A 10,752-nucleotide genomic window follows, 5' to 3' on the forward strand; every position below is an offset into this window, starting at 1 on the left:
GTGAGATGCTTTGTCTATCTATCTTGTTCATGGACGATACTCGATGCGTTATCTTGATCTCGAATGAGATTTAAAACCATGATTAGAATGGTTCTTTCCCTATTTTATACTTGGTGGCTAGCGTGGATTAGATTTTAATTAAACTTGTTTAGATATTAGTCTAAGGTGGTGTTTGTTTACTGCTAATTTCAGCACTTAATGCTGAATGCAATTCAGCTTCAGCAATCAGCACGTTTGTTTACTCCACATTTTCAGCACTTATTGTTGAAAAATAAGTGAAAAGTATTAAGTGAAGTTGGATCACTTAATTTTTTTGCTGAAGCGATAAGCACCAGTCTTTTTCAACACGGACAAGTATACCCTTATACTTGAAATGATATTACCTCTTATGTACTATAGATAATGCTATAAGCACCCCACAAATTAATAAGGCAACCCATATCAATATTATTTCTCTTATTTTCTCTCTCATCTACGTATTTAAATAATATTAATTCAAATAAAAATAATAATATTAATTCAAATAAAAAAAATATTAATTCAAATTAAATAATAATATTAATTCAAATAAAAATAATAATATTAATTCAAATTAAATAATATTAATTTAAATTAAAAATAATAATATTAATTCAAGTTAAAGAGAGAAAATTTTGACCCTTAAAGGGCCGAAATTTTCTCTCCTCCACACATTTAAATAATATTAAATATTTCGAAAAAATAAAAGATGAGAAAAAAATTTTCTCTTTCCTTTTTATTTTTTTGGACTATTTAATATTTAACGAAATATTTATATTTAATATTCTCTCTTTTTAATTTGAATTAATATTATTTTTTAATTTGAATTAAAATTTTTTAAAATTGACTTTTTAAATGATGTGGAGGAGAGAGAATTTGTTCGGCTAGATTCCCAAAATGAATTTCATTAAATTTAGTATTTTTTTAATAAATAATTTTTATTTTTGAATTTTATTAATAATTTCTCCTTAAACATACAATTGTTGAAAAGGGTAATATAGTCAATTTACTAGTTTTCAGCATTAAATAACAAACAAATTTATGTGATTACAGCGCTTAATTTAAATCAGTTCAGCACAATTCAAATCGGTAAACAAACAACAATTTCAGCACTTAAATTCAACGCTTATACAGTTTCAGCAATTATAAGCATTCAACACTTATTTGTTCAGTTTAACAAACAACACCTAAGTCTCTTGGTTAGTCTAGGACTGATTCATTTGTAAGGTCATGCTTGGAAGTTAGACCCATCCTATTACTAATATCTATATAACAAAATATAACGATGGGTCCCACTTTCTTTATTTCGAGATTTATGCCCCCATAAACAATGTAAATCAAGGACAAGTTTACCTTCGAAAAAATTACTAAAGGACCTTGACATAGGGATTTTTGTCTAGTTAGTCCCTAAGCTTTAGGGCTTATCTTAATAGTTCATTTAGTAAATTTTTTTTCCTAACTAGTCCTTGAATCTCACTCCCTACATTTCTCATGATTGAACGTCGAATGTGCCCAAACCATTCGAACTCATGATTTTCATCAAAAAAAAAAAAATTGATTTTCACCATCCCAATCAAGTTTCAAAGATTTCATTTAGATGTAAAGGATTTAAGGAAGAAGAAGTCATTTTCAAGCATTTTCGAAGATGTAGGTAAAACAATTACGATTTTTTTTTTTTTTTTTTACTTTGTTTTTGGGTGAGAATTGATCAAGGATGATTCTAGTGACTTGAAGTCATCTAGACAAGTCGTTATGTCAAGTTTTTAGTCGATATTTCCATATATTTTAGTCGAAAAATGAAAGCAGTTGGTTTTACCAATGTCAAGCTCATCAATTTTTATTGTCAGAATTCAACAAAATCTCTCCTACTTCATTATTCAGCTCACCAATTTCTTACTAATACCTCTCCAACTTTATTATTTTTCATTTTTTACCCCTGACCACAAAAAGAATGCTCGTGCTATAGGTAGGGGCAAACTCTAATTTATATAATCAAACACAGTGGTTCACTTTCAAATATTTATTCCTTACAAGTAGGGGTTGGGATTTAATCTCACGAATCTTGAGATCAACTCTCAACTTTATTATCTTTTCCTTTTCTACCCCTTAACCTCAAACAGGATGCCCGTGCCAACAAGCACATGCAAACTCTAACATATTTATAAATAAAATTTGTGGGTTGATTGGGTTTGGAGTAGTCTCTTAGACATTTTGCTATTTAGCCCGGCTTGGACCAACTCGACAATTAGACGAGCCAATTTCGAGATCTTAAGCCTAACTATGATTAGACCGATCCATTTGCAATCCTTTTGGTGATTGTTTGCAATTACGTGGGCTCAACCGATGTACAGATCAGATTTGGGTTGACACATCTCAGGTTTGGTTTAGGTTTGGGTTGAAAATTTTTCTGTTGGACTTTGTTAAGAACTTGGCAATTGTATCAACTAATGGATAAGATGGGAATTGAGATATAGGTTCCTTCTTATAAAATCCATCAGAATGAAATAATAGGGTGCCGAACATTTCCCTTCATGAGTCATGTTCGGACCCTACTATTTGTCCTCATGGGTTAGAAGTTTTGGATTGGGCTCACCAAAAATCAGCCCATTTCAAAATTTCTAACCCCATCAAAAAAAGGTTTACAAAAAATGGACGGTCCATGATTCTTCAACTTGTAAACATGGGGGTACAATACTGGGAAGTCGTCGGACCATTGGTCCCCTTTTCAATTATGGGCTAATGGTATAGACTTAAATGAAGCTAGTATCCCATCATGAAATTCCAAAGTAGAGCACATGTTACTAATGTTGGATAATTGATTGTACGTTTGGATCATGTAAAATAATTTTTATATGGACCCAAAAAACCTTCAATGTGAGTCTCATAAATTTCAAATCATTAACATGTGAAACCATTTCCTTAGTAAGCTAGTAAGATTTTGAGCCGTACTAAGGGTCATTTTGATCGAATGGACTACCACTTCAGAAATCCAACACCACAACCCTCTAAGTTTCATCGAAAAACTCATATCCAAAAAAAATTCAAAAAAATTTATTTTGAACTAAATCGAAGGCTTTGAAAATGGATGGCTACTGAACTTCCACATAACTCCAAAAATTTTATGGTGAAAAATAATATTTTTTCAAAATTCACAGAATTTCGTCCTCTACGTCCCTAAAGCATTGGAACATGTTTTTTCACGTCTAAGAGGTGAGCCCTTAGTAAGGGTGAAATCCTTACCAACTTAGTAAGACTAAGGGGATTCTTTTAACATTCATACCCTCCTGCAAAGTTCAATTGGATATGAAAATTGTGGACTATTTTAAATTAATTTTTTATATAAATTCTATGCTAAAATTGATTGATTTAGGTCACTTAATTTAAATCGTTTAAACTGATTTTTAACCAAAACAAATTTGATCATCCTAAGGATATAACTTGTGGTCCCTTAAAATTCTAGTAAACTTTAACGAAAGTCCAATTTTTATCTAAACTCTATGCTAAAATTGATTAATTTAAGAGAATTAAATCATTAACTGATTTTTAACCAAAAATGATAATGCTCACCATAAAACTCACGGTCCTCTTAAATTTTAGAGTCGAATAGATTGAAATTTTCTAAGGATGATCTATAAGGTGATAATTCACCTCTCCGTTTGATTGAACTTTTTTTTTTTTCTTCGAAAGGTAACCGGGTATTAAGATAGAACCCCAACCCAACTTTATTAAAAACAAAACAAAGCAATTACAACCTAAAGGAGGTTCAACCACTATCATATTCCCTTACCATACTAAGGAGCTCATTGGGAAAGTTACTCGAAGACAACTCAACTAACCACCCCAAGGGGTTGGCCTACTGGCAAGCCGAGCCTTAATAAGCTCTTTAGGAAGAGTCGGTGAAGTGTTTGAAACCCCCATGAAGCAATGAATTCCTTGAGGCCACCCTCCAATGTTTGGTTGACACTCAACTCAACCAATTGCACATAGGACTTTTTGAGGGGCCGGTGTGTATGACAGTGGGATTAGTCTTACCAGAAGGGTGGGGATACCCACGACAAGCAAAATAAATAAATAAATAAATAAACAAACATGAGTTGGACATCATCCATCAATGGAGGCTCACCACACACCAGACCAAGAACCAAATCAGATATAGATCCAATAATTGGAAACAAAACAAGAACAACATTATTCTAGGTAAGGTGAGCACCGACTTTAGCTCAAATAGAATAAATCATTATTTAGGTTAGGCAAGCATAGACTTTAGCTCAATGGGCCAATTACAAAGTAAGAAAATAATAAATATTTACAAGGTGTGAAGGTTCATCTACTCATTCTTCGCTTTGTCGCCATCCTTCTATTCCCTTTTATTCTTTTTTACCATCCAACAAACCCTAAAAAACTGGAACCAAACAAACACTATTGTTAGAATAAATATATATTTTGTTAGGTGGTGTTAGGATAAATATATAAAATCCATTAAATTTATAATTTCGATCGATACATGCATATGTTTTTGTTTAATTCTTAGAACTATTTGACATTATAATTGTATTTGTAATTATAAGCAAACAAACGATCCAAACTAATGAACCTAAGAGAACAAAATAATGAATCTCTCCGCCTAAAAATGTTAATCGGATTTGTTCTAGAGTGGTGAACAAAACCGATGAACTTGGCAACGATAATTTAAAGGGGACTAAACCAACATGGTCTACAGAGCCTTACTCGAGCAACCGAGACTAAAACTACTCGCTTCTAGCCTTCCACCTAACTGACATAAATTGTCCAAGTCATCTCAATCGATTCTACCTAATTGACACATGAGTTTTCACCCATATTTTCAAAAATCTTTGTCAATGTGATTTAAAAATTCACATTGACCATCTAACTTGAACACCACCGAGATCAAGATGACTCACTCGAGTAAAAGAGATTTTTTGCTCACAGAATTTTTCGTCAAAGTGCTCACAGACACACTCCGTGTGTGTCACATCAAGCCTAACAAGGGGAGTATTGTAAATTGGGGATGGCATTCAATACACACGGGCTCATGTGATTGTTCAATCTCGGATTCTATGAGCAAAAAAAAATTATCGGTAATCTGTCTCAAATATGTTTTTATAGTTCCTTGCACGAAGACATGTGGAACCTACGGTCCAAAAGTCGACCTGATTGGTGATTTTTAGCTGTTAGATTTCATCATGGCTGGCCCCATGATGCAAATGCTTAAATCGGCTATAAATTGTCAATTAAGTTAAGGGAATGAGTAATTGCACATCACCTAGAACAATTGCACTCCAACTTTAAAATAATGCATATTCTTATCTATTTTTTTTTTAATTTTCATCATATCCTACCTTTTACACACTCATGAAAGAATTTTACAGCAATATTGAAAGAAAAAAAAACACCCCATCATTAGAAGGAACTCTTGAAGTACAATCATAATAATGGAGTGCAAGTGGGTTTTTTAAAGAGATTCTATTAGCACATCGACCTTTTAAAAATAAATGTTTGTCAACATTAGATTGGTGTGTTATAAGTAAAAGATGGCGTTTTAATAGAAGTTCTCTTTCTTTAAGGGATGGAGTGCAACTGAAACCTAGGTGGTGTGCAACAAGTCAACTAATATTAGAAGATGTAATATAAAATAAGAGGGCTGCTATTGCCACACCAATCCCCATGTAAATCACCAAAGAAATGTACACAGTTGGTGTGACGTTAGTAAAATTTGGTGTGGCAATAGTAACTTTCTAAAATAAAATAGTAAATTTAATTGAATCTCGATTTTTGTTTTTGTTTTTTTTTTTTTTTGTTAAAGAAATTGATTTTTCATGAGTTGCTGCAGAGCCAAAAACCCTTTAAATTGAAACAGAACCCCTCAAGTTAGAATATAATTAGTTATTCCACATGGTTAACCAATTTCTATTTTTAGAGAACTTTGAAGATCGATCATCCATTTAACAATCTTCAATTAAAGAAATAACATAAAGAACAAAGAGAATTTTGAAAATCAGATCCAAACAGAGCCTAATTAGGATCAAAACGATCAGTTAAAAAGATAAAATAAAGAAACAATTAGGGTACCTCAGAGATCGAACAAACATTCCTTGTGAGAGATGGAAGAAGAAATTAGCTCCATGGAGGAAGACAACGATGCCCGTACACCCCAACAGGACAAACTCCAACATCTTTTTTTCTTTATAAGCAAACCAAACCAACCAACTCTCTATCTCTATCGAGAAGATGGAGAGAGAGAGAGAGTCCTTTATAAAGTAGACTTTTTTAATCTCAAACAACGTTGGACTGCTCATCCAACGCTCTCCTATAAAATAAAACCTCTTACGAGGTGTGGATCGTGTACTTCAAGGAGTGGGGCATGTAATCAACACCCGGTAATCTCGTGCAATAATAAAAAAATAAAACTAAAAAAATTTAAATTTTTTTTTATATACCCAAAATGCATATGTTATACTGACAAAACAAGCACTAAAATTTAAATATGGTTTCCTTACCGAATGACTTTACCAACTAACTTGACATCCATTCTCACATTGTTGATGTAGAGATGCACATAAAATCATAAATGCTTTTCACTCGTATCTCAATGAAAAACATACGAGTGAAAAGCATTTATGATTCTGTACATACATCCATGTCAGCAATATGAGAATCAATGTCAATTTTAATGTTATTTCAGCATTTTTATTTTCAATAATCGGGTATATCCCTGTATACAACGGATCAAGTTCGTATTTGGATTTTGCCCAATTCATAAATTATGATCTTGTCCAAAGACTAATATTGGGATACGTGCAACGCCCACACATCACACACACCAAGTAAGTGAGGGTGCCCCCTCTCAAGCAACCCCTGAGAAATTAATTCTCATACTGTGTCTCGAACTAATAACCTATCGGTATTAACCGTTGTTATTTGTTCATAATTCATTGTAACAAGTCATCAAAATATATTAAAAAAATTTACATCTAAATCTCCAAAATTATGTCATATCATTTTCTATTTGTTTTCCATCGTCACGATTTGTCAGCATATATTATAATTACTGTTAAAAACCCAAATAACTTAAAAGAGGTGAGAAAAATGTATTTTGAGAATTTTAAAATTTATCTTAAATCAAAGGGACATTTAAAAAGAAAGAAAGATTTTATTAATTTGGTTATAATCTACCCCCAAAATAAAGGGGTATTTGGAAAGAAATCTCTCCCACAAGATCCATCAAGTAATTTTTTTAGAAACTTTATCTTATATGTTCAAAAGTTTATTTTCTTCAACATTCAAATCTTCACAATGAGATAGATCTTTTGAAAAGGTAAAATTTGATGGATTAGAAAGAAATCCAAAATCATTATTTGTATAATTCCCTAAATTTTTCTTTAATTTGTTTTACTGAACTTTGATGATTGATCGGAATTAGTTGAACAAAACCCTGTCAAAGTTAGTTTCTTTTGTTCTACTAAACTCCTTTTGATGGGCCTACATAGGAGTATTCACTTTGATTTATGATTTATAGCCAATAATTTGAGCATATCATGATCTTGATCCCATTCATGGCAACTATGATCTATGATGGAAATCTATAGACTGGCTCATGAAAAGGAGCTTGGAGTTGTATAGCTACTAAACTCCTTGCAGTACAGGGACGTCATAGTCCACGACAGCTACGTATGTCTTGCAAGTTTCAAGTTCCAACGTTTCCTACTTATCCCATTCTTTGTAGAGGGATTCTATTGGCACATCAACTTTTACTTACAACACAAAAATCCTAAGTTGAGTTGGGTCGGGTCGGGTTGGGTTCGTGTCATGTTGAGGTAAGGGTATTATGAATAGATATGCCTGACCCAATTCATATATGGTAAATAAAATTCTAATCTTTATTGAAAAAAATAAGTTCTATTTCTACCACCAAAAATAAAATATCAGCACTAAAAATAAAGTCACATAATCGTAAATTAAGTTCAATGGTGAAAAATAATTTTCTTTTGAATATTTTTTTTTTCAAAGTTAGTAAAATATTTTTCTTTACAATCATATGACATCAGATCATATTTTTGGATGTCATAAAGTGATGTGGTCAGAAAACGTAAGAAAAGTATTTTTCAATATTATTATTATTATTAACTAAGCAAAGTGTATTTCATTATTACATTAGACATACTAGTCTTACTTGGTAAGATCTTAAATCTTATTAAGTGTCATTTTGCCAATAGTAGGAATCAAATACTACATACATCTAAATTTTAATGAAAAAATATAAATATAAATATGAATAAATAACTTATTAGGAAATATTTTTTTTCTTTCCTGAACTAGAGCTTAACATTTTATTAATTTAAAAATATCTTAAAACACCATTTATATTTTATAGAATTTGATAGAAAAAAAAAATTATGAAAAAATTCTAGGAAATTCTAGAAAAAAAAAAGAGTAATTTAAAAATTCTTAAGTAATTGTTAATATATTTAAAATTACATGTTAGTGACTGAATAACTAAACATGTCTAAATGGGTTAGACAGGTTAACGCATAGAACCCTAACCCAACCTATTTAATAATTGTGTTAGACATGTTGACATTGTTATGACTCAAACTCAATTAGATTTGACCCAAATCAACTAACTTTGTGTCGTTTTTGAGTTGTGTTTGTGGGTCATGTTGAGATTGCCACCCCTAATTTTGCTTATATGATTAATGATTTTCTAACTTAATTTTTTGTTTTCACTCGGTTTGTACTCGGATGACATGGCAAAGGCACATAACCATTGATATTTTTCTCGTATATTCCGAAGAAAATGATCTATGATTTCGTGCCCTTGCCATGTCAGTTGAGTAGAGACCAAATGAAAAAATTCAAGTCAGAAAATCACGACTCTTACCTAAAAATGAGTGTGCTATAAGTAAAAATTAGTGTGCTAATAGAAGTTATTCAAGAAAAAAAATATTTACAAATATCAAAATTCACCTAATTTTGTAATTATTAGTTTTACAGACCAGCTATTTGATGTATTGTACATAATCTTGATGAATTTATATTTGTGCCATTGAGTTGAATGTACATTCACAATAAGAAAAGTACTACACATGTGATGATGTATTTTAAAAATTGGATCGAGCGAAGATTTGTTAAATTAGACGACTCATGGTTGGACTCTGAATCAATTTAATTTGTTGGATCAATTCACATTTACTAAAATATAAAAGTTATTATTTTTGAAAAAATTTCTTCATTTAGTTTTATATAAATATATAAAAAAGTAATATTCACATAAAACACTGTTCCACAAACCTAAATTTTTTTATTACAATGGAAAAAGTAAGTTATTAGAAATTTGGGTATATAATTATTGAGTTGTGATAATATAATTCGTCAGGTGACATACTCAATACTCACTAACATGGACTAGTTCGGGAATTGTAGATCTATGGGCCTTGGGATACACGATTCCATTTCCCCATAAAAAGTGTTTCTCGAGAGAGTCGTGTATCTCGAGGCATACATATCTACGATTCTTGAACTTGTCCATGTCATGGAGTCTATTGAGGATGCCACTTAGCGAGTCATATTATCAGGATTTATAATTATTTTCATAAATATAATATTTAAAAAAGAAGAAAAGGATTGGGTCAGTCAAATATGAAGAATAATAACCCTTCCATATATGTTATAAACCAATACACTTAAATGATATAAATTAAACAGGGACAAATACAAGATACACCTAAAGTGGCTACAATTCAATCCACTAGGTGACTTGTTAAATTCTAAAATGGTCTCCTATGATGTTGATTGGGTGATATCTGATGTAAAAAATGTCGGCTGTCGACACCTACAACTGGGAGCATCAGCGGTCCACTTCATGTGCACCGGGTTTTTAATCTGGACAGCTACAAAGTATTTTGGCCTAACTTCTTGGTTCATTAGGCATTCGGGGGCAACTTGGTTCTATTTGTGGTCAAATCAAAATTGAATCGACATAGGTTGATCACACCAAGTAAGAATCAGAAGCAAAAAACCAAGCCAAACTTGTTTGGAGCCAATATATTTTTAAATGAAAAATAAATAAATAATTCGAAATAATAAGTGATTAATATATCCATTAAAAATCATTAATGTAGATGTAAAAACTTGCACTATCTTGGGATTCATAGTGAATGCTGATGATCAGGCCCTCATGTATTTTTGAGTGTGCTTGTAAGGCTATAATAACACTTCTTCGATATCCAAGTCAGAATCTTAGTGTTAAAAATAATGTAAAATTTAGAAGGGTAAGAATTGTGTATCTTTTAGTGTCCATTACACTTGTATTTACAAGGACTCCAACGCTAGGATCTTCATTGATTTCTTTCTTAAATTCCCTCTCTTACTGCTTTAGTAGTTCCTTCTTACTAAGGATGTATCTACCCCTTATTCTGTGTTCGTTCTCCCTTTCGAATTATGGATCTTGCTTTATCTTTGCAAATTCTGGTTACTATCATGATCGAATTCCTGATTTTCGGGGATTCGATTCGATTGATCGAGTCTTTCCTCTTTATTCCGATCTAACTTCATCCGAACTCCAAGGTTGCCTACTTTGTCCGATCTCCTAACTTGCCTCTTTCATATATCTAAGTCTTTCCATCATCCAGCTTTCCTTCTTCCGATCTCTCCACATCTGACATTTTCAAGAAGTGAGATTTGATAGGTTGGATTCTTCTCAGGTATAAAAGCTCG

At 31.8% G+C, this 10,752-nt stretch overlaps 1 long non-coding RNA gene across 1 annotated transcript; it reads right to left on the minus strand.

Annotated features, from left to right (window-relative positions):
* Positions 1–4,155: 4,155 nt before the first annotated feature.
* Positions 4,156–6,384, minus strand: LOC147387626 (uncharacterized). The gene is made up of 2 exons (XR_015171112.1): positions 6,109–6,384; positions 4,156–4,420 (listed from the first exon to the last, which is right to left on the minus strand). It is a non-coding gene; the product is annotated as an uncharacterized LOC147387626 (long non-coding RNA).
* Between the last annotated feature and the right edge of the window lie 4,368 nt (positions 6,385–10,752).

This window comes from Akebia trifoliata, chromosome 13, assembly GCF_017979445.1.
Source record: "Akebia trifoliata isolate Shusen 1 chromosome 13, ASM1797944v1, whole genome shotgun sequence".
Lineage (NCBI taxonomy): Eukaryota > Viridiplantae > Streptophyta > Magnoliopsida > Ranunculales > Lardizabalaceae > Akebia > Akebia trifoliata.